Source organism: Ovis canadensis, chromosome 14 (genome assembly GCF_042477335.2).
Source record: "Ovis canadensis isolate MfBH-ARS-UI-01 breed Bighorn chromosome 14, ARS-UI_OviCan_v2, whole genome shotgun sequence".
Classification (NCBI taxonomy): Eukaryota; Metazoa; Chordata; class Mammalia; order Artiodactyla; family Bovidae; genus Ovis; species Ovis canadensis.
In genome coordinates this window covers 43,955,971-43,980,756 of record NC_091258.1, presented here as the reverse complement: position 1 = coordinate 43,980,756, position 24,786 = coordinate 43,955,971, and positions in this window count along the sequence as shown.

The window sequence follows — 24,786 nt, the reverse complement described above, 5'->3', positions numbered from 1 at the left end:
AGAGGACTAAAGGGTTAGAAAGAAGCAAGATAAAAAAACTATTTAAAAATCTTTTCCCTTTTTGTTTTGATTTAAATAGAACACTTTCTTTTTTATTGAATATGTATTAACTACATAAAATCATTTTGAAGGGAGGTATAAATATTAAATTAATATATATATGCAGAACAACTCCTTGTATCTGAATTGCATTATACCAAGCAGTCTCACATCCATTATCTCCATAAACCTTACAGCATCCCAGTGGTGTAGATAAAACAAATCTCATGGCCTCCAGTGGGCAGGGCTGTATAGCTAGTTCAAAATAAGAGCCCAAGTTATTCTAATTATTTCCACTGAACTTTTTATGAGACAGTAGCATTAAAATTCCATATAATTTGTTAGTTCTTAGTGTAGGAGGGGAACTAAAATGTATTTCATATGCTTTAGGAACCAGAACAGCAAGAATGTTAAAATTTAGCTTTGTCAGAATAGTCCAACAGAATCAGAGAGGAGACAGAAGGGAATGTGGGCTTTAGGAAAATCTTGATTGTGGAATATTTACTGCAGGCCTAAAGGGCTATTTCTGTTTTTTTCAATTAAAATCTAAGGGGATGTGGGATTTCCCTGGTGGCCCAGTGGCTAAGATTCTGTGGTTCCAATGATGGGGTATGGGTTCTAAACCTGGTCAGGGAACTAGATCCCACATGCTACAACCAAGACCCTGCAGCCACAGCAAAATTTGAAGATCCCAGGTACTGCAGCTAAGACCCAGTACAGCCAAGTAAATAAAACAAAATAAAATAAAATAAAATAAAATAAAATAAAATAAAATAAATGTATTGAAAAATAAAGTCTAAGTAGATGATACTATACTTGCCCAAGACACTAGATTCATCTGAAGTTTAGGAGTATATTGTTTAAACCTTTTGGGTAGTATGCTATTCCATTGCCGTGGAGTTCCCTGTATTTGTTTTCCTTCAGGTTTGAGGAGATTTTCTGGTAGAATGGGATAAAATGACGACTAGGAAAAATAAAAAGGGAGAGAGAGAAAAAGAAGGATACATTAAAAATAGGGTAGGGGCTTCCCTGGTGGCTCAGTGATAAAGAATCTAGCTGCCAGTGCAGGGGATATGTGTTCTATTCCTGGTCCCTGAAGATCCCACATGCCGGGGAGCAGCTGAGCCCATGAGCCACGATGGCTGAGCCTGTGTCCTGGAGCCCAGGGAGCTGCAACTACAGAAGCCCACGCACCCTCGAGCCTGTGCTCCACACCAAGAGCAGCCAGCACGATGGGAAGCCTGTGCACCACGACCGGACAGTGGGCCCTACTCACCACAAGTAGAGAAAAGCCCGCACAGCAATGAAGGCCTGGCCAAAATAAATAAATAAATGAAACTTTAAAAAAGATACATACAGTAAAACAGGAAGAGATTACAAGTATAACAGCAAGGAGGAGGTCATGGGAAACTCGAGAGAAGGAAGAAGAAAAAACAGCACCTGACAGTTCAGAGGTCCTATTACCATCCAAAAAAAGACAGATAACAAGCAGCACTTGGGCCTCCAGCTCCCTTGGCTGACTCATGATCATGCCAAGCTTACCTTCTCTATTAATATCCAGTTAGTTTTTAATTCACTTTGCATGCATGATCTGCAGCTACTGTCATTTTGTTTTGCTGGAACTCACACTCAGGAAGGATTTGAACTCACCTCTGCAACTCCAAAGATTGTGTCAGACCATCAGGTTGTGAGGAACTGTAACTCCTGCTCAGTTTGGAGACATGGATCTTGGAGACACAGCCACTAAAAAAGCAAAAAGTTCAAAAATTGCCCTCACAATATTCATACACGCACATCCTAAACATACACATTTGCATTCTAAAACATGCAGACATATCCTCAAACAGGTTAATACTATGCACGGTATTCATGAAACATCCCTATAGCATTGTGGTTACAAGTTCAATGTCTCAAACTAAAGAGAATTATAGGTGAAGCAAAATAATCCAGTTAGTCTTGAGAACACTTTCAGAATGGAGTTCCTACCTTCCTTTCATCCATTTCTGATAAACTGAGACTCCTTCAAATCCAGGGAGAGGGAGACATATTTCAGTTCCATTCAGTTTAACATATGTTGACCATACCTCTGAATCAGTCACAAATGTAGACATCTCAGGTGATTAAGCCTCACACTGTGAATCAACTACTAGAGTTCTCTTTCTCTTGAAGGTTCTCTTTCTTCCCTCTGCATGTCATACTTTTATATTTGAATATCCTCCTCAGATGCCCTCTATCTATGAAGGTTCCCCAGAGATCTCAGAGAAGGTTTGCTGGACTCTGCTCTGTGCTTCCACACAAATCATTCTGTTCTCTCACACACAAGGCACACATTAGTATACTGCTTATGCATCTTTCAAAAGACATTGAGTTTCTTCAGTGCACACTCAAGAAATGCTTGCAAGTGTCATACTCTCTGCTATGCCAAAGTCTGGGAAAAACAAAACCAAAATATGAACAGTTGTCAGGCAACTGTGAGCACATGTGAGCCAGGTTACAAGTGGGTATAACCTGTGAGCCTCCAGACTCTCTAGTCCCTCTGAAAACTACCTTGCATAATATCCCTCTCTGTATCCTTGACCTTGGCTCTCACATCTCAATACTAGGAAACGTGGATCTGTCCTCATCCAAGGCCTCAACAGCTGCAGAATGAGAGGGTTTGAATAGAAGTGGGGAAGGAAGGACTTCCCTGGAACTTTGCCTTCCATTGCCCGGGGAATGTGAGTTCGATCCCAGGAGCTAGGGTCCCATGCACCTTGTGGCCAAAAATCCAAAACACAGAACAGTAGCATTATTGTGGCAAATTCAATAAGGACTCTAGAAATGTTCCTCATCAAAAAATCTAAAAAAAAAAAGAAGTGGGGAGAGACGATTACACTCAAGATTTTGTGTTTTAATGACTTTAGAAATCAGTGACTGCCTCTCACCATGGTACAAATGAGAGAATTGAGAATAATGTAGTCAAATTACTTTTATAATAGGAGTAATATCTGAGACATTATATCCCCGATTCATTAATACAATTGTCTTAATTCCTTATCCTGGATATCTGCCATAGCTCTGCCACCACAACCCTTCTTTATATTATTCAGCAACAATACAGAATTTTATAGTGCTCTCAATAACCCCTGCGTCTTCAGTACTCTAATTTACTTTTGACCACAAGGAAAAATGGAAGCCCTGTTTTCCTCGTGTTATGTCACATGCCATCTGTACCAGTTAGAGGATTAACATCACTAGTCTAAAATAAGACCAAAGCTAAAACTTAGTCTATATACCTCTGCCTATTACATATTACAATGTGCGTGCTTAGTTCACTCAGTCTTGTCCAACTCTTTGAGACCCCATGGGCTATGGCCTGCCAGGCTCCTCTGTCCACTGGGATTCTCAAGGCAAGAAGACTGGAGTGGGTTGCCATGACCTCCTCCAGGGGATCTTCCTAACCCAGGTCTCCTGCATTGCAGGCTGATTCTTTATTGTCTAAGCCACCAGGGAAGCCCAAGAATACTAGAGTAGGTAGCCTATCGCTTCTCCAGGGGAACTTCCCAAACCGGGAATTGAACCGGGGTCTCCTGCATTGCATGTAGATTCTTTACCAGCTAAGCTACCCAGGAAGCCTCTACATATTACAAAACTGGAATGCCAAAAAAAAAAAACAAAAACCAAAAAAAACCCACATTCTCTAAGGAACTCTAAGGAACAGATTATTGTATTATTAGTGTAAACCTGTGTAGAAAAAAAAAGGGGGGGTATCATGAGGTTAGGCCAATGACTTTGACTTCTTACTTATCTTTAAACGTGTAATATGTAATTTCTGACAGTGCTACTTTTTCTTTAGACTAATGATTCTGCTTTGTTATTTTTACAAAGCACTTAGCTGCTACCTTTTGCCAAGAAAAGGCTCTTTTATCTTTATCACAATAGAAAATGTTTCCTGGATTTTCCCAAACCACTGTGACTCCTAATAAGGCATCATTCTTCAATCAGTCCTACAGGTACCCATTACAGAGTCAGAATAACCTATTTTGAGAGAACCCAAAGGCATTTTCTTACCCTCAATGTAGGGGAGTGGAGGAAAAGTATCTCTCAATGACCCTAACTACACAGCATTTGCAGTGCAATTTTTGTAAAATGTTTATTAAATAATAGCCATTTATTTGTTCAATTAAAATGTTTACTGGACTCCTACTATGCTCTGTATAGTTTGAGTTAATTTATTAATATGATTACCATCTAAAGTTGATTTAACATCCACAAATTACAGATTAAAAGACTGAAGTCATGTGAGTTTTGATAAGAAATCCACAGTTCCAGAGTTGACTTAGTTACTACTGCTGTGAAATAAACCACACTACAACATAGAGTATTAAAATCATAACAATCCATTAAGGTCAAACTCCATGCATAAACAATTTATGTGTCCAGAAATATGGTTTCCCAATTTTGGCGTTCAGCTCTTGGTTAATTAGGCAAAACTGCCCAATGGCTGACTGGCTGGGGTCTGGAAACCCCCAGCTCCCTCCATGTGGTCGCTCATCCCCGAAGAGTGACTTGGCCTTGTTCCTATGGTGGAGGCAAGATGCCAAAAGCCAGTCAACCCAGTCCTGACTGAGAACAAGCAGAGTATGCAAACTTCTCTGGGCTTAGTCTCCACAGTGTTACATAAGGCCAGCAAAAGGCAGAATGAGCAAAACCCAGAAAGTTTCAGGAAAAGGATGCTGAAATAGGGATACTGTTATTTATTTATAGCCCATTACTGCAATCAATTTACTGTGATCTGATCAAGGTCCAAATTATTTGTATCTCTTTGACACACAAAATATGCTGACCCCTCCATAAACACCCTGATGTGTCTTGTAATTACAATATTAGGCTGAAAGTACAAGATCTTATGATATATACATCTGATCTGGATCTAGTTTCCTGAAGGTAGCTCATTTTGATTCAGAGACCTTTGAATTAATATTCCTAAAATGTCTGGTTATGTTTTGTAGAAGGGTCACACAATGCATAGTCCACTTCTTAAACTGAGAGGAAGGATTTGGAGATACACACATCACTAATCCATACCACTTTTGAACACTTATTGGTAAAATATTGTCCATCATCAGTCACACCCCCAAACACACATACTAAGAGTGGAGAATATTCTCTGGGCTCTTCTCCCTAAGACTTAATCTCCTCATACTATGCACCACGGCTCCTGGCTCTGCTCTTTTTTTTTCTTGGCACTACATCTCAACACTTTCCTTACCCTCCTTGGATCCTTCTGAAGAAATACTCGCAGTGACAACTGAACAGGTTTATACTTTTCCACACAAATTTGAAATCCCAGAGGACTTCAGGATACTTCAGTCATCTTGGCCCCTTGTAATCCAAAATGTGTTTTGTTTTTTTTTTTTTCTCCCATATAAAACTCTTAAAATTTTGTGAGACTTCTATTAATCCCATTCAACTCAAGTTGCCAAATTGATAATCACTAAGGATTTCAAAACATGCCACAAGCACTTAAGCATCTCAGATCAATATCCTTAAGATTTCTAAATGACCTTTTTTTCCTAGCTAAGAGTGTCTCAGTTCAGTTCAGTTGCTCAGTCATGTTCGACTCTGCAACCCCATGGACTGCAGCATGCCAGGCCTCCCTGTCCCTCACAAACTCCTGGAGCTTACTCAAACTCATGTACATTGAGTTGGTGATGCCATCCAACCATCTCATCCTCTGTCATCCCCTTCTCCCCCCACCTTCAATCTTTCCCAGCTTCAGAGTCTTTTCAAATGAGTCAGTTCTTTGCATCAGGTGGCCAAAGTATTGGAGTTTCAGCTTTGGCATCAGTCCTTCCAATGAATATTCAGGACTGATTTCCTTTAGGACTGACTGGTTTGATTTCCTTGCAGTCCAAGGGACTCTCAGTAATCTTTTCCAACACCACAATTCAAAAGCATCAATCCTTCGGTGCTCAGCTTTCTTTATAGTCCAACTCTCACATCCATACATGACTACTGGAAAAAGCATAGCTTTGACTAGATGGATCTTTGTTGGCAAAGTAATATCTCTGCTTTTTAATATGCTTTCTAGGTTGGTCATAGCTTTTCTTCCAAGGAGCAAGTGTCTTCTAATTTCATGGCTGCAGTCTCCATCTGCAGTGATTTTGAAGCCCCCAAAAGTAGTCTCTCACTGTTTCCATTATTTCACCATCTATTTGCCATGAAATGATGGGACCAGATGCCATGATCTTAGTTTTTTGAATGTTGAGTTTTAAGCCAACTTTTTCACTCTCCTCTTTCAGCTTTCATTAAGAGTCTCTTCAGTTCTTCTTCACTTTCTGCCATAAGGGTGGTGTCATCTGCATATCTGAGGTTATTGATATTTCTCCTGGCAATCTTGATTCTAGCTTGTGCTTCATCCAGCCTGGCATTTCACATGATATACTCTGTATATAAGTTAAATAAGCAGGGTGACAATATACAGCCTTGACCTACTCCTTTCCCAATTTGGAACCAGTTTGTTGTTCCATGTCCAGTTCTAACTGTTTCTTCTTGATCTGCATACAGATTTCTCAGGAGGCAGGTCAGATGGTCTGGTATTCCCATCTCTTGAAGGATTTTCCACAGCTTGGTGTGATCCACACAGTCAAAGGCTTTGCTATAGTCAATAAAGTAGATGTCTTTCTGGAATTCTCTTGCTTTTTCAATGATGCAATGGATGTTGGCAATTTGTTATCTGGTTCTGATTTTTCTAAATCCAGCTTGAACATCTGTCAGTTCATGGTTCACATATTGTTGAAGCCTGGCTTGGAGAATTTTGAGCATTACTCTGCTAGCATGTGAGATGAGTGCATTTGTGCAGTAGTTTGAACATTCTTTAGCATTGCCTTTCTTTGGGATTGGAATGAAAACTGACCTGATAGCTTCCCTCATAACTCAGTTGATAAAGAGTGTCTGCTGCTGCTGCTGCTAAGTCACTTCAGTCGTGTCCGACTCTGTGTGACCCCATAGACGGCAGCTGACCAGGCTCCACAGTCCCTGGGATTCCCCAGGCAAGAACACTGGAGTGCGTTGCCATTTCCTTCTCCAATGCTTGAAAGTGAAAAGTGAAAGTGAAGTCACTCAGTCATGTCCGACTCTTTGTGACCCCACGGACTGCAGCCCACCAGGCTCCTCTGCCCATGGAATTTTCCAGGCAAGAGTACTGATGTGGGGTGCCATCGCCTTCCTCAAAAGACTGTCTAGTAGGTATCAATTTAATTCTTTCAGAGATCTTAGCACAGTGTCTTGCTGATACATCCTTAATTTTATCTATACCTGAAGCCTGCATTTTTCTTTGAGAGTTTTTGCCTAGCTGGTGAAATTGAAGATGAGCTAGTTTTGTATCTAACCTAGTAAACTTTGGAACCTCTCTATTCTTTTTTAAAAAAATATTTTTATTTTATTTATTAGTTTGGCTGCACTGGATCTTAGTTGCAGTATGCAGGTCTTTGTTGTGTCATGCAGGATCTTTTGTTGTGGCGTGCAGACTCTCTAGCTGTGGCACACAGACTCTCAAATTACGGCTGGAGGCTCAGCTGCTTGGTAACATGTGGGGTTTTATTTCCCTAACCAGGGATGAAACCCACATCCCCCACACTTCAAAGCAGACTCCCAACCACTGGACCACCAGGGAAATCCCTCTACATTCCTCTTAAATGCTACTTGAAAATTGGTTAGTTCTTTTGTTCGTTCATGCCTTTATTTCCATACCTTATCACACACAATTGCTGATATTCTGCTGACACTTTCAACACTCTGCCTGGGGAATTCCTTATCCATAGCCATATTATGATACCTAGCCATATTATTCTTTTTTCTCATTTATTAACAGCTGGCTATAGTTTTGTGAATTGTATTGCTACTACATAAAATGGGTCATGATATTTATTAGCCTGTAATAAAATTTTTCTATTTTCTTAGCCTTCTCCAATCATTTGCTCACTTTTTTATAGGTGTCAATTATTACCCAATAAGCTGATAACACACATTGTAAGATTTTGTTACATTAATAGCATCAACTCACTTCTGCTGTCAGTTTCTTCATTAGTTAGTTACTGAAGCACAACAAACTACTCCTGAAATCAATGTCTTAAAAAATAATCATATACTACTGATCCCAAGCTTAAGGGTGAATGGAATGGTTCTTTTTTCATCAGGGCACATTCTTTTGTTTATGATCAGCTATGGGCTATTATTGTGATCTGCATTTTCTCACCTGTTTGGTAGGTATGTAAACTGATCTAAGATGGTGTTAGCTTTTACACTTGGAACCTTTTCCATGTGATCTCTTATATTCCACTAAAAAGCATCACAGCACTGGCAGCGTTCCAAGATAAACAGTAATCAAGTCCTCAGGTATTTCATTCCTTCCACTGTGTAATAACAGTCAAAGAAGGAAGGCTGGTACAGATTCAATGAATGGCCAAAGACTGCCAACAGGGGGAAGAACTGCAAATTCACAAGTTAACAGGGGACTTTAATCAGGACAAAAAAATCTCACATGAGAGTTTAAAACTAAAATAAATAACCCCCATATACAAATCTTTATCTGATAAATTTAATACCAGGGTCTGTATAGTACAGCACTCAGCAAACTGAGTGCTGATGTTTGGATCTGGTGTTGATTCCAACCTCTAGCAAGACCATTGGGATAAATTCCTTAATTTCTGTTCTTCAGTTTCCTTATTTGTAAAGTAAAAATGCTCATTAGCTTATTGAATTTGTATAAGAATTAAATGAGTTAAGTCACATAAAGTATTTAGCACTGGGGCTACTGTATTGTGAGCTACTGTATTAAAATTTTATGTTTTTTAATTTATAATATACATTTTGTAATTATTAGTTTTTCAGATACCTACATTGTCAATTTTCACTGAAAGTTACTGGTGTTTACAAACATTTAATACCTTGTAAATTGAAGGCAAAAGAGTGAAAGTGATTTCTTGAGTTAGATTAAAAGTAGAAAGCTGTGAATTTATTCTTTTGTGAAATAGTTAGAAACATTACCTATACTTTTATCATAGTCTAGACTCAAAATATTTTAGAAAAATAGAAAAATTTTATACACGCACATAAGCATGTGCTATGATTTAAGGAAATCACTGTGATATACCTCAGTTCCTTATAGACCTTTTCCAGAGAGAAATAATGTATGAACAGGATGTATTGATATATATGTGACATATACATGTCACAGTCTGTAGTGTCATAGAAATTTAACCACAATACTGTCATCGCCATTTGCTTATGGAAAAAGCAAGTAAACCATCTATGTAAAGCACAATTTCTTTATGTAAAATAGGTATAATTGTAAATCATATCTACTCATAGAATTCTGAGGATTAACTGTAATTATAGACACACACACGCACACACACACACACAAACACACACACACAAACACACGCACCCAATTACAGAGGTTATCTCAGTTCCTGGCACTGAATAAATTCATCTTCCTTTGGTTATCACCATCTCCATTTACATCCTAATGTATCCTTTTTCATCCAATGTGATAGACAAGAAAGCAGGCTTGGTCTTAAATGTTTTAGAATACATAAATCAGGAAGGTTGACGGCAAAAGACTTTGAAATGTTAAGCTATATGAGAGACAGTGACTGTTAAGTCTGTGATGGGCCAATGGGATAGTGTGTGGTAGAAACGCCTACAAATGTCATGAGCAAAGGAATCATCTGAAACTTTGAGTGGATAACCTCATCTTGTGAAACTGTGCATGCAAATAGATTTAGAATGAAGAATAAGCTAGCATTCATATCACTATTTCTCTTGAAGAATCTTATCTTGGTCTCAGAGAAGGGCCCCTCGCGGGTTTACGTATCAGGAGCTCTGGCTAAGTTCCTGAGAGAATTTGAGGTGGGATGTGGAAGGTGCAAGTTCAAGATGCTGCTTGGTTTAGTGAGTCAAGGTTTGTGAATTAAAAGATAAATAGCCAGTGGTTCAATACTGGCTTTCCCCTCCTGTTCTTTTGTTTGTTTGTTTGTTTGTTTAGATATTTATTTATTTGGCCGCACTGGGTCTTAGTTGAGGGACTCTGAGTGTTCAATGTTTGTTGCAGCATGTGAACTCTTAGTTGAGGCATGTGGGATCTAGTTTCTTGACCAGGGATGGAACTGGGACACCCAGCACTGGGAGTGTGAAGTCTCAGCCATTGAACCCTTCCACCATGTTCTTTGGAAAGTTGTTGAATTCCTCTGAACCTCTAGAATGTCATCAGAGAAATGAGAACAATAATAGGACTTTTCTCTCATTGTATATGTGTGCGTGCGTGTGTGTGTGTGTGTGTATAAAACACACACAGCAGCAGTCAGCCCATTGCCTGGCATGCACTCATTCAATAAATATCTATTCATAAAAATCACAGGACTTCCCAGGTGGCACAATGATAAATAACCTACCTTCCAATGCAGGAGATGCATGAGACGCAGGTTTGGTCCCTAGGTTGGGAAGATCCACTAGAGGAGGATATGGCAACCCATTCCACTATTCTTGCCTGGAAACTTCCATGGACAGAGGAGCCTGGTGGGTTTCAGTCCATGGGGTCTCAAAAGAGTTGGACTGACTGAGCAACTGAGCACGTATGCAATAAGAATCATGGTTATAGCTCTAGATAGGTGGAGTTTTAGCACTTGGAGATCTCAAAACCTTTACTCCAAACTACTTTAGTCCTACCACTGGCCTCTGCACATTAAACTCAGCCACTAAGCCCTTGGTATACTCCTCTAGTTGATTCTGATGCACAGATTCTCACACAGAATACATGCTTGGTTTTCTAGCCCAAGAGTCCAGTTGCCAATTTAGCAAGACATTCTGTCCAAACCTCACTTCCCTCTTCCTGAAGATGAGGGTAAACTATTATCACTTTGTAAGATGGGGATAAATTCTATCTCCTTGCATGATGTTATAGACCAAATTGTGTCCCCCTAGAATTCATATATTGAAGTCCTGACTCCCAATATGACTATTTGGAGATAAGGCGTTTCATTTATTTATTTAGCTGTGCCTGGTTTTAGTTTCAGCATGTGTAATCTTTTATGTTTTAGTTGTGGCGTGAGAACTCTTATTTGCAGTATGTGGGATCTAGTTTCTTGACCAGGGATGGAACTTGGCCCCCCTGCATTGGAAGCCTGGAGCCTTAGCCACTGGATAGCCAGGGAAGTCTGAAAATAAGACCTTTAAAGAGGTAATTAGGGTTAAATGAGGTTCTAAGATAGGGCACTAATCCACTATGCCTGGTGTCCTTGTCAGAAAAGGAAGAAACATCAGAGATGCATGTACATAGAGAAAAGGCCACTTGAAGATACAGCAAGAAGATGGCCACCTGCAAACCAAGGAGAAAGGTTTGGATAAGCCAAACCTACTAACAGCTCAATCTTTGACTTTCAGCTTCCAGAACTATGAGAAAATAAATTTATGTCATTTAAATCACCCAGTCTGTGGTACTTGCTTCATTTTGGCAGCCTTGGCAGGCTAACACAGATGAGTATAAGAATCAAGGAGGTAACGCATATATAACACTGTGCTTGAAATAATATATTCTAGCAGTGTTGTGCACACACATTTTACATTTGCAAATGGTGAAAAACAAGTAACAAGAAATCCAACATTCCACATAAATATTTTGTAGAAAAAGCAGACAAATTATGAAAGGCTGAAAACATCCAAGAATTATATTCAAAAAGAAGCATTTAAATAGGTCAAAGATGAGAATCTAGAATAACAACTGAGACTTTCAGGAATTTTGTGTATTAAAGGATGAATACTGGATGAGTGGGAAGAGTATTCCGTGGCCCTGCCGGCTTATATTAATATATAGAACAAGTATTGGGAACCAGTATCACTGACTTCCCTGGGGAGGGAAATGGACTTGTCATCCCATTATGCTGGATGAAGGCAGACTTGCACTTCGCCTCCAGGGTGCGCTAGGGAGCTGTGTTTTAGCCATTTCCTATGCACTCCAGTATTCTTGCCTGGAAAATCTCAGGGACAGAGGAGCCTGGTGGCTACAGTCCATGTCGGATACAACTGAGCACCTGAGCACGATGATCTGATGATGCACCATTTCAAAAGTTCCATTACTATTCCTTCTGCTTCCCCGTATTACCATCAATTTCTCCCAAACCTTAAGAGCTCTAGGGAAATAATATAGTACAGTGAAAAATATCTGTACTTCTGAAAGATGTGTTCAACTCTCAGCTGTTTTTCAACCAATGCAACTTAACTAGGGCCATTTAAAATACTCAGTCTCAGTGTTCTCATCTCCAGCTTTCCCAGAAGGTTACTCTGAGAATTAAACAAAGAAAAACTTAGTTTTTTTTTTTTTCAAGATTTAATACTTAAAATTTTTAAATAGCTACAATATTCAGATTGTTCTAGATCTTATTTAGCCAACTTAGGAGGGTCCAGATTAACGGCCCAGAATCTTTGCTGTATGACAGCTGTTGGCATGCGTCAATAACTATCGTCTGGGAATGATCTCCTCTCCATGTCTCTTATCTCAGACATCTGCTTTTTATCTTCCCTTCAGCTGCATTCCAAACCACTTTCCAGAAAGAGTGTTCTCTCCCACAATATAAACCATCACAACATGCATTTTAATGAGGCATGGTTGCACCCTCCAAAATTAATGTCTGACACTAGCAATAACTGAGGTGTCAATTTCTGTTAACAATCTATGCCTTGGCAGATTTTTGTCAATCCATTAATAATGTGTGTAATTGATAGCAACAGTGAGAGGCCACTGCTATTAATTCACTGCTGATTACAGATGATTATTAAGGATGACGGTAGTGGGTACTTTTCTCCTTGTCAATCTAATTTTAGTATTTTGAAGTTACTTGTATGAGATAAGGAAAAGAACACAATATAAAGTCCTGGAAATTGGCTCATATTTAAATTAAACCTTTATAGAGTATTCATTCTATGTTAGGTACTGAGCATATATTATCTTCCTTAATCTTTACATTAATAACTTGAGACATGTTTCATTCTCCTGCATTTCAGGACTTCTATGAGTCAAAGGGTAAAATATATGATTCAGTAAGTGATTCCAAAGGTCTTTGAGAAACACAGGGCTACATTTTAATATGTTGTCCAGGGCCCCATACTTAAAAGAGGATATTGCTTGCTCTTTAGTCCTTAACCTGCAACCTCTGCAACTGTTCCTTTGCTGGCAAATAGAATTTCATATAGCCAAGGTCAATAAATAAATTAATTAAAGGTACTCAGTATTCTCAGTCTCCCTTGAAGTTAGGTATATTCACATTAACATATTAAAAGGCTTTTAGAAATTCTGCTCTAGGGAAAACTTGCTAATGTAATTTAACCCAAGTATCTCCAAACTTAATAGACCAAGAAACACCATTGTCATATAATACACATAGACAATCCATGAAACAGAGATTCTACACTGCACACTTTGGGAAAAAGTGATCTCAGTCCACGAGATGACGAGTAAAATCACATTGACATGCAAATAAATGTCTAGTTACACATAAATAGAATATCCAACATTGTCTCTTTGACAAATTTTTCAAATTGTGAGACTTAGAATGTTTTTGTAATGATAAAATTCGGTAGTTTGAAGTATCTTTAGAGCCCAAATTGCTTTCCAGACCAAATGCTCATCTGTTGTGGGAAGTGGTAGAGAAAAGTGGCTAAGAGGGCCTTCCCTGGAGGTCCAGTGGCTAAGATTCAGTGTTCCCAATGCAGGGGGCTGGGGTTCAATCCCTGATCAGGGAACTAGATCCCACACACCGCAACTAAAGATACCACATTTCACAACAAGGATAGAAGATCCTGCGTGCTGCAACTAAGACCTGGCTCAGCCAAATAAATCAGTAAATATATTTTTTAAAGGAAAGAAAAGTGGCTAAGAGAACAGGATTCTACAGTCAGAGAGGCTTGGATTCAAATCTTGAGTGTAACACTTACTGAACAGCTTTAGTAAAGCTACAGTACCTTTCAGAACCTCATTTTTATTGGTTTCTGTTTTTCTTTTTAATCTGAAAATAAAGACTTTAGTAGTTCCAATTTATTGAATTGCTGAGAAGATCAAAGAAGAATAAAACAATCCTTTGTACATATCAAGCTTCCAACAGGGTTTGTTCCAATTATAATCCAACCATCAGCAGCAGCACCAATGACCCCAAATTATAAAAGAACCATGAAGACCAAGGACAAGAGTCTGAACACAGTGAAACAGAATAGAGAGCCTTGTTACTTCTTGAGTAATGTGTTGCCATGAAAAGAAAAAACAGTGCCATGTTTTATAAAGATGAAACTGAGTAGCTTAATTAGGGAAAATAAAGAAAATAAGGAGATGAGAAAAGATTTCACTGGGGAAATGGAGGCAGACCAGGCAGAAAGAAGAGCTTGGATTACATTTTTAATAGCTTAAAAATGGAAAGGAAAGGTTGAGATTGGCATATTATAGTCCTGTTTTCTCTTTTGATGAAAAATATTTTTTTTAAGATTCCAGGATGCAAAGATAGGCCATCAACTTCATTCAGACATACATATTTTATTCTTTTAGGAAAAGCAATCCCACTGATATGCTTATAAAAGCAGATATGCATTATAGTGACTGTTGTGAAACTGCCAGGCTGTCCTGGCCTCTGGTATTTCTATTTGCATGCTAATGAAACCAGAGGCCAGATGCCACTAATTACAACCCAGTCACTCTGTCCAACACCCCACAACCAACTGCTGGTGAATGGACCTCGTCATTCCATTATGCAAATGATACTTAGGAAGAACAGAAATAAATTCTAAATAGTGGCAACCAGAGCCATATATTGGCAGGAGGTAAATTAATAAATATATTCAAGAAATGGAAATTAAAAATTATTATTCAACACTATATTAATCATGGCTGAATAAATATGGAACAGTACAACTCTTTTTTTTTCCCCCTCAGTGTCTCGTATAATAGAGTAAAACTTCCAGTAACTTGCTAAGGTATACAGTCAATTGCATTTCCAGAAAGCATCAATCAAGTTGCCGAAGTGAGGGTTAAATTTTCTCAACACTTCTTAATGAAAAACAAAACAAGAATCCTAACGGGTGTTTGCCTTCCTTTGGGTTATCAAATTATTATATCAAAATTGCATGCTATTATCACAATAACTAGCTAATAAGGAAAAAGAGATCAATTTATTTGTTTACAGTGGTTTTTGATACTGAACTTCTTAACGCTATTGTTCTCATGGCATGATTTTGTTCAGTTAGGTTTTTGTTTGTTTTCTACAAAATAAATGTGAAAAGGGAAGCAAATTGTAGAACTGAAAGATGTGTTTGGAAGTAAAGCATATATGTTAAATTACAGATAAATTACTTGTTATTTGAGGAAGTTACTTCAATTCTCCATGCTTTAAAATTCTCCAAGCTTTAATTCCCTCCTCTCATAAATCAAAGTAGCAATAACTACTCTTGGACTCACTGTGCTAACCAAATGAGACAATGTATTTGCACTGTGCTGTGCTGGCAATATAATAGGTGTTCAAGAAATAGTAGCCACCATTTTTCATTACACATTCACAGCTTTTCGAGACTCTCTTCCTGGACAAGCTTTGTGTCACTTAACATTAACTTCTGTTTCTTTACTGTCCCATAAAAGCTTTGGTCTCAGTAGTGTCAAAGTGCCCCTCTTGTCCTGATTTTTATAACTGCATGGAGTAAGTAAGGATGAAGTCAAGAAGTACTTGAAATTAAAACCATTCAAAACAGGCATTTTCTGAGCTGATTTGAAAACAGCTTACCTGGAAGTGCGTTGAACATAGCAAAGCCAAGTGTTGAGGATGGGAAATCAGACTTCACAAAGATTGCCATAGAGGTATGCGTGTGCGGAGATCAATTCTCTCCAAGGCAATGTCAGTATCAGGGCATCATTTTGCATGAATACCACAAGGAGGGTTTAAAATATATTTTCCACTCTCTATTAGCAGTCTCTTCCTCTCGTGGAACATTTCACAAACTCCCAATCGATTGGACTGCTCATATTAAGACCATATATTCCATTTTTTTTAGCAGTTTCTGATTGTTTGCATTCTAATCCATAATTAAGGTAATTTGTTACATATTTAACCAGCTGTGATGACTATATTATGCCTTCTGGCATTTAACTTTTACATTAATTTACAAAATGAGGTTTTATCAGAGCAGGTATTATGACTATATTCTCAGAAATCCTCCATGGCTCTCCAGCCTACCCTGGGATTTAAAAGAGTCCATGAGAATTCTTACCTGGAGAAGTTTCTTCAAAACAAATGGGACTAAAAATAAAAAGCTGAATGGAATCGCTCAGGACCTCTTAGATTGATTGGTGGATGGCATTTAGCTTTTGTGTTGGTTTAGGTGAAGAGGTAAGGCAAAGAGGGCATCAGAGGATGCAATAGCTGGAGGGCATCACTGATAAAATGGACATGAACTTGGGCAAACTTCAGGAGATGGTGAGGGACAGAGAGGCCTGATATGCTGCAGATCATAAGGTTACATGATGGTTCATGATACATATGGTTCACCATAGGTTCACACCATAGGTTCATGATAAAGTGATCACTCACCTAGAGTCAGACATCCTGGAATGTGAAGTCAAATGGATCTTAGGAAGCATCACTATGAACAAAGCTAGTGGAGGTGATGGAATTCCAGTGTAGCTATTTCAAATCCTGAAAGATGATGCTGTGAAAGTGCTGCACTCAATATACCAGCAAATTTGGAAAAGTCAGCAGTGGCCACAGGACTGGAAAAGGTCAGTTTTCATTCCAATCCCAAAGAAAGGCAATGCCAAAGAATGTTCCAACTACCACACAATTGCACTCATCTCACACGCTAGTTAAGTAATGCTTAAAATTCTACAAGTCAGGCTTCAGCAATACATGAACCATGAATTTCCAGATGTTCAAGCTAGTTTTAGAAAAGGCAGAGGAACCAGAGATCAAATTGCCAACATCTGCTGCATCATCAAAAACACGAGTTCCAGAAAAACATCTATTTCTGCTTTATTGACTATGCCAAAGCCTTTCACTGTGTGGATCACAATAAAACTGTGGAAAATTTTGAAAGAGATGGGAATACCAGACCACCTTATCTGCCTCTTGAGAAAACTGTATGCAAGTCAAGAAGAAACAGTTAGAACTGGACATGGAACAACAGACTGGTTCCAAATAGGAAAGGGAGTACATCAAGGCTGTATATTGTCACCCTGCTTATTTAACTTATGTGCAGAGTACTTCATGAGAAATGCTAAGCTGGAGGAAACCCAAACTGGAATCAAGATTGTCAGAAGAAATATCAATAACCTCAGATATGCAGATGACACCACCCTTATGGAAGAAAGTGAAGAAGAATTAAAGAGACTCTTAATGAAAGTGAAAGAGGAGAGTGAAAAAGTTGGCTTAAAGCTCAACATTCAGGAACCTAAGATCATGGCATCCAGTCCCATCATTTCATGGGAAACAGATGGGGAAACAGTGGAAACAGTGTCAGACTTTATTTTTCTGAGCTCCAAAATCACTGCAGATGGTGATTGCAGCCATGAAATTAAAAGACACTTACTCCTTGGAAAGAAAGTTATGACCAACCTAGACAGCATGTTGAAAAGCAGAGACATTACTTTGTCAACAAATGTCCATCTAGTCAAGGCTATGGTTTTTCCAGTGGTCATGTATGGATGTGAGAGTTGGACTATAAAGAAAGCTGAGCGCTGGAGAATTGATGCTTTTGAACTGTGGTGTTGGAGAAGACTCTTGAGAGTCCCTTGGACTGCAAGGAGATCCAACCAGTCAATCCTAAAGGAAATCAGTCCTGAATATTCATTGGAAGGACTGATGCTGAAGTTCACGTGAAACTCCAATACTTTGGCCACCTGATGCCATGAGCTGACTTATTTGAAAAGACCCTGATGCTGGGAAAGATTGAGGGCAGGAGATAAAGGGGACAACAGAGGATGAGATGGTTGGATGGTATCACCAACTCAATGGACATGGGTTTTGGTGGACTCCGGGAGTTGGTGATGGACAGAGAGGCCTGGCGTGCTGCAGTTCATGGTGTCCCAAAGAGTCGGACACAACTGAGTGACTGAAGCGAACTGATAGGGTTACAAAGAGTTGGATATGACTAGCGATTGAACAACAACAGCAAGGTGATTCATGTTAAATTTTGATTCTTACACCAACTGTGCCAGCCAATCTTCACAAGAACTGTGGCCCTTAGTATGTGTTCAGCAAGTCCAGACTGGATAAACACCTCAGTGAAGTGTGCAGGGGATATATTATCAGATAGTATTCAGTCCAGTTCAGTTCAGTCACTCATTCATGTCCAACTCTGCGACCCCATGAATTGCAGCACGCCAGGCCTACCTGTCCATCACCAACTCCCGGAGTTCACTCAGACTCACATCCATTGAGTCAGTGATGCTATCCAGCCATCCCATCCTCTGTCCTCCCCTTCTCCTCTTGTCCCCAATCCTTCCCAGCATCAGAGTCTTTTCCAATGAGTCAACTCTTTGCATGAGGTGGCCAAAGTACTGGAGTTTCAGCTTTAGCATCATTCCTTGCAAAGAAATCCCAGGGCTGATCTCCTTCAGAATGGACTGGTTGGATCTCCTTGCAGTCCAAGGGACTCTCGAGTCTTCTCCAACACCACAGTTCAAAAGCATCAATTCTTCGGCACTCAGCCTTCTTCACAGTCCAACTCTCACATCCATACATGACCACAGGAAAAACCATAGCCTTGACTAGATGGACCTTAGTCGGCAAAGTAACGTCTCTGCTTTTGAATATGCTATCTAGGTTGGTCATAACTTTTCTTCCAAGGAGTAAGCGTCTTTTAATTTCATGGCTGCAGTCACCATCTGCAGTGATTTTGGAGCCCCCCAAAATAAAGTCTGACACTGTTTCCACTGTTTCCCCATCTATTTCCCATGAAGTGATGGGACCTGATGCCGTGATCTTCATTTTCTGAATGTTGAGCTTTAAGCCAACTTTTTCACTCTCCACTTTCACTTTCACCAAGAGGCTTTTTAGTTCCTCTTCACTTTCTTCCATAAGGGTGGTGTCGTCTGCATATCTGAGCTTATTGATGTTTCTCCCGGCAGATAGTATTAGGACTCACTAACGATGACAAACCCAGATAGCATATTAAAAAGCAGGGACATCACTTTGCTAACAAAGGTCTGTATAGTTAAAGCTATGGTTTTACCAGTAGTCATTTATGGAACGTGAGCTGGACCATAAAGAAGGTTGAGCTCTGAAGAATTGATGCTTTCAAACTGTGGTGCTGGAGAAGACTCTTGAGAGTCCCTTGTACTGCAAGGAGATCAAACCAGTCAATCTGAAAGGAAACCAATCTTGAATATTCACTGAGAGTACTGATAATGCCGCTGAAGCTCCAATACTTTGGCCGCCTGATGCAAAGAGCTGGCTCACTGGAAAAGTAACCCTGATGCTGGGAAAGACTGAGGGCAGGGAACGCCAGAGATAGGGTGGTTGGATAGCATCATTGATTGAATGCACTGAGATTGATCAAAGTTCAGGGGATAGTGAAGGACAGGGAAAACTGCTGCAGTTCACGGTGTTGCAAAGAGTCAGACAAGGCTGAGTGATGGAACCGATTCTCAGTGATGACTGATTCTCCAAGATCAAATGGTCCCTAAGCAAGAGAGTCAGGATCCAAACCCAGATCTTTTTAATCCCATTTCTTATGTCTATATGAAGGTGTGACACAAACTCTGACATCCTTGATCTGTTTCTTTTTCTCTATTTTAAAATAGTTCCTTCCTGTTTCAGTAATGGATGAATAAGTTTCAGGGTCTTTCCTTGCTTCTCTATTTTGGGGAGAAATTGTTCGAAGAGCCACTCAGCACCAGGAAATTTAAAAGGAAAAATTATTGTCTAATAGCAGCCAGGTGGACAGTAAGTGGTGTTACACAGAAGTACTTACTTGAATATGATAAAGGATGTAGAATATGAATATGATATTGAATATAATATACCACTGAATATGATAAAGGATGTGTTTTAGATGTAGATTTACTGTGGGAATTAGCATTTCCACCTCCAGAGGGAACTAAATCAAAAGGCCCAGTTTACTACACCTGGGCAGGATGATACACAGAGATGAAGAGTCTAGCTAACCATCACAGTACACTCAGAATAACAGCAGACAGAAAACTGGAAGGACACCAGAGAGAGACAAGAAACAAGTGATTAGTAGCAGTTCTCAGGGCATATTAGTGTATGATGGTATATCTTTAAATGATTAAAGAAAAACAGGCTCTAGAGAACTAGAGAGAAGCATTTAAAAGCATACGGCTTCTGGAATTACATAGATTTGGCTTTGAATACTAGCTCCACTTTTAGGAGCGACATGAATTTGATCAAGTTAATCTCTCTGAATATTTCTTTGGGTGTAAAATGGAAATGATAATATCTGACAAGATCATTACAAAGCTTAAATGAGATACTGTATGGCAGACTTTTGCCACATGCCTAAAACAGAGTTATTGTACAATAAATATTTGCTGTTATTCAGAAGGCAATGGCACCCCACTCCAGTACTCTTGCCTGGAAAATCCCATGGATGGAGGAGCCTGGTAGGCTGCAGACCATGGGGTCTCTAAGAGTCAGAAAAGACTGAGCGACTTCACTTTCACTTTTCACTCTTATGCACTGGAGAAGGAAATGGCAACCCACTCCAATGTTCTTGCCTGGAGAATCCCAGGGACAGCAGAGCCTGGTGGGCTGCCGTCTATGGGGTCTCACAGAGTCAGACCCGACTGAAGCAACTTAGCAACAACAATAGTCTACTAACAGACTGAGGAATTTTATGCAAGTAACTAACAGGCTTGGAAAAAAATGTTATATTAGCCCAGAAGATTAACAGAAAGAATAAAAATAAACCAGAGAAGATGACCCCAACAGAAAATGGTTTGGTTTCTGGTGTTTTTTTTGTTTGTTTGTTTCTTTCTTTTGTAATTCTGAGTAAAGCCATATTCTCTTAGTTAATGTGGTTGAGAGAATCATTAGGTATAAGCTCAGTAGATTTCTGGATGAAGTAAAAAACTTAGTATTGTCCGAGAAGGAACCTTAAATAGGCAGGAATACAACTCAGCAAATGAGGTGCAAGTATGGACAAAGACTGGTCTCTGTAAACAGGAAGATGTGGTGTGTGTCTAGTTCAGCAGCTGGGCAATCCAATACAAACTAGTTAACCTTTCCTGATTCAATTTCATGATGAGTGATACAAGTTAATGCCTGTATCTTAAGATGGTTGAGAGTACTAAATGACATACAGTTAATAAAATCCTTAGCATAGTATAGACATTGGTATATAGAAAATGTTAGATAAGTATTAGCTAATTTGATTACTGTGATGATATGATTGTTTATTTTTCTCAAGGTGGAATCACACCAAATTGTAGCAGTCTATAGCTTTGCTTCTTTCAGTTCCCACATTACCAATGACCTGTGGATCCCACTGGGAATTTCTGGACACCTTTTTGGAATCTGCTGATATTTCATGGGTACCAAGAGCCAACCTCTCTTGAAAACTCTCACAGCCTCTGTGCAGGCTTATCAATTCCACTGTAAGTTGGAATTTAGTCCTTTAGTGACCCTGGAATAATCTTTAGAGACAGCTGATTTCAGAGGCAAAAACAAACACATATTTAATGAATCAATCAGCTTTGTTCTTCTAAGACTACACCTGAGGGAGAGGAGGATGCTTCAGTTCCAGCAGCCTTATCAAGGGTAATGTTGTCCACTTAATGGAAATGTAATTGCTCCTCATTCCTCTTTTCTCATTAAGTCAGTCCACAATGTGGAAGTCTCATAGCAGTGATCCACAAATTCATAAGAAAAGATGTTTCTTGCTGAGCTGAGATGGCACTAAAGCCCAGACTCATTGTTTACTCCTGAGTGCTGTATGTATCCCTCACATTAGAAAATTATGTGCAAAAACTCCCAGGAAACCATTGGTTGTTAGGGCACAGAAATAGCAGAAATTTCATCCTGTACCTTCACCCTTCACAGAAGAGAGCTCACGAAGCAGCTAACCAGCTAGAAATGTTAAAAACTACTTTCTCTCTTTTTTTTTAATAGCTCTGTGTTTAACATACATTAGCTAATTTAATCTTCACTGCTAACAATGCAGTAATTATTATCCTCATTTTACGGCTAAGGGAATTAAATCTCAGAGAGGTTAATTGACTTGTTCTAGGCGACACAGGTGGTAAATGGCTAAGCCTACACTGTCAGGTTTTTCCTTCTTGAATGAGATTGTCAGGAATAGGAATGGGACAGAGGTTGGCAAATGTTTTCTGTAATGGCCTGGATGGTAAATATTTTGGGCTTTGCACGCCATATGGTGTCTGCTTCAACTACCCAACTCTGCTATTGTATGGCAAAAGCAGCTGTAGACAATATAGAAATGAATGGGTTTGGCCATGTTCCGACAAAACTTTATTGACAAAAGCAGGCAGTGAGCAGATTTGGCTCATAGACAGCAGTTTGCTCACCCCTGTTACAGATAATTAAGGTGTTTTTGTGCAACTGGGATTTTGATTAAGGATTTCTCAGTAACCTATCACTTGACTTTTTGGGTAACTCACTGTTTTTGGAGGTCTTGTTTCATCATCTGTAAAATAAATTAAATCATTTATGTGCCAACTAAAAATTGGCACTTGCCATCTGCTTCTACAAGGATTAAGTCACTAGCCACTGCAGCCACTGACTTTTAACACACCCTGAAAGGAGTTCAGGGTAAAGATCAGAAATGAGGCAGTCTGTGCTCTGGAAAAAACTGGCAGAACAGGGCTTCAGACAGATATTTTCAGGAGAAGATTTTTTGAGCCTGATTTTTTGTATCTTCTCATAATCCAGAAAAGCACTAAAACTCATTAACAGTGATACCCATTCCCTACAACCAGCAGCAAACCTCTGCCAAAACGTGTGCTTGATGACACATAGCTGCCTTCACTAAAATCACATGCATACGGACCTCAGTATGCTCCTACCTCTTTGGAGTAGTTCCTCAGAGCTATCTGAAATGCTGTTTCTAGGGCTACAGTCCTCATTTTGCCCCCAATAAAATTTAACTCACACTGTCCCACATTGTTCATGTTGACTAAAAAAGATGCACAATGTGAGAGTTGTGAGTTAAGTTTTACTGGGAGCAAAATGAGGACAGCAGCCCAGGAGGCAGCACCTCAGATATCTCTGGAAGACCGCTGAAACAGGCAGCTGGGGAAGGTCAATATATAAGATTTTGGTGAAGGGGGAGTTCAGTGCAATCTAGCGCTTGCTTTACAAGAGGTTCTCTACTAGTCATGAGGATCTCACGTCATCATGAAGGGATTTAGCGTTTTTCTAGATATGAGGAGATGAAAGGATGAAATCATAAAATCTGATGATGAATATTTCCAACTATCTAAAGACCTGTCCCACAAGATTCCACAGAGTGCCTCACTCCACACTGAACTCCCTCAGGGGTGTATTAAAGGTCAACAGCTGCAGCAACACAGGATTCAATCTCCACAGAGTTCAGTTCAGTTCAGTTCAGTCGCTCAGTCATGTCCGACTCTTAGCGACCCCATGAATCGCAGCACGCCAGGCCTCCCTGTCCATCACCAACTCCCGGAGTTCACTCAGACTCACGTCCATCGAGTCAGTATTGCCATCCAGCCATCTCATCCTCTGTCGTCCCCTTCTCCACCTGCCCCCAATCCCTCCCAGCATCAGAGTCTTTTCCAATGAGTCAACTCTTTGCATGAGGTGGCCAAAGTACTGGAGTTTCAGCTTCAGCATCATTCCTTCCAAAGAAATCCAAGGGTTTATTTCCTTCAGAATGAACTGGTTGGATCTCCTTGCAGTCCAAAGGACTCTCAAGAGTCTTCTCCAACATCACAGTTCAAAAGCATCAATTCTTCAGCACTCAGCCTTCTTCACAGTCCAACTCTCATAGCCTTGACTAGATGGACCTTAGTCGGCAAAGTAATTTCTCTGGTTTTGAAAATGCTCTCTAGGTTGGTCATAACTTTTCTTCCAAGGAGTAAGCGTCTTTTAATTTCATGGCTTCAGTCACCATCTGCAGTGATTTTGGAGCCCTCCAAAATAAAGTCTGACACTGTTTCCACTGTTTCCCCATCTATTTCCCATGAAGTGATGGGACTGGGTGCCATGATCTTCATTTTCTGAATGTTGAGCTTTAAGCCAAATTTTTCACTCTCCACTTTCACTTTCATCAAGAGGCTTTTTATTTCCTCTTCACTTTCTGCCATAAGGGTGGTGTCATCTGCATAGCTGAGGTTATTGCTATTTCTCCTGGCAATCTTGATTCCAGCTTGTGTTTCTTCCAGTCCAGAGTTTCTCATGATGTACTCTTCATATAAGTTAAATAAGCAGGGTGACAATATACAGCCTTGACGTACTCCTTTTCCTATTTGGAACCAGTCTGTGGTTCCATGTCCAGTTCTAACTGTTGCTTCCTAAGCTGCATACAGATTTCTCAAGAGGCAGGTCAGGTGGTCTGGTATTCCCATCTCTCTCAGACTTTCCCACAGTTCATTGTGATCCACACAGTCAAAGGCTTTGGCATAGTCAATAAAGGAGAAATAGATATTTTTCTGGAACTCTTTCGCTTTTTCCATGATACAGCGGATGTTGGCTATTTGATCTCTGGTTCCTTTGCCTTTTCTAAAACCAGCTT